The following is a 1,090-nucleotide window of genomic DNA, read 5'->3' on the forward strand; positions in this document are numbered from 1 at the left end:
AGAAGAATGAAACTAGTCCCTCATCTCTCACCATAGGTTGTGGGAATGTAAATTAGTACAGCTACTATGAAGAACAGTATGGGGATTCCTCAAAAAACTAAAAATAGATCTACCATACGATATAGCAATCCCACTATTGGGTATTTATCCAAAGAAAAGGAAATCAATATATCAAAAAGATACCTGCACCCCCATATTTATTGCAGCTCTATTTGTAATACTCAAGATATGGAATCAATCTAATGTCCATCAATAGATGAATGAATATACACAATGAAGTATTACTCAGCCATAAAAAGGAATGAAATCCTGTCATTTGCAGCAACATGGATGGAACTGGAGGACAGTATAGGATTTTATGTTAAGTGAAATAATCCAGGCACAGAAAGACAAATGCCACATGTTCTGACTCATGTGTGGGAGCTAAAAAAGTTGATCTCGTGAAGGTAGAGAGTAAAATTTGGTTACCAGAGGCTGGGAGAGGTGGAGGGGCGGATGAAGAGAGGCTAGCTAATGGGTACAAAAATAGAATTAGAAGGAATAAGCTCTAGTGTTTGATAGCACAGAGGAATGACAATAGTTAACAATAATTTATTGTATATTTCAAAATACCTAGAAGAGAAGATTTGGAATATTCCCAACACAAAGAAATGATAAACATTTAAGGTGACGGATAGCCTAATTACCCTGATTTGATCATTATGCATTGATTGTATGCATGTATCAAAATATCACATGTACCCCATAAAGATGTGCAATTACTATATATCAATCATTTCTTTAATTTAAGAAAATGGCTTAGTGAATGCAAGCACATAGCAAAAGCTGACTACATGGGAGCTACTGTTAGCAGCACCAGCAACATTTTCTGTGAGTGACTTTTTGGGAAATTGAGCCTGTAGTTTCTACGGTGACCATATTTTTCAAGCGAGGAAAAAAAAAATGGGACTTATGGGGATCAGATGGGATATTTGCAAGTTGAATTGCTGAGAAATCAAAAATATCTATTATTCTACTACTAGTAGGTACACCTATACCTCGTTCTATTTTCTAAAAAGGCATGAGACATTAGCTGCAGAAAATATTTCAA

The 1,090-nt window shown here is 35.4% G+C and overlaps 1 protein-coding gene across 2 annotated transcripts in view; it reads right to left on the reverse strand.

Moving 5' to 3' along the window:
- Window positions 1-1,090, reverse strand: part of ALDH8A1 (aldehyde dehydrogenase 8 family, member A1) — a 34,305-nt gene that overhangs the window by 26,179 nt on the left and 7,036 nt on the right. The window lies entirely within an intron of this gene.

The sequence above is a fragment of the Propithecus coquereli genome, unplaced genomic scaffold, assembly GCF_000956105.1.
Source record: "Propithecus coquereli isolate 6110/MARCELLA unplaced genomic scaffold, Pcoq_1.0 Scaffold98, whole genome shotgun sequence".
Classification (NCBI taxonomy): Eukaryota; Metazoa; Chordata; class Mammalia; order Primates; family Indriidae; genus Propithecus; species Propithecus coquereli.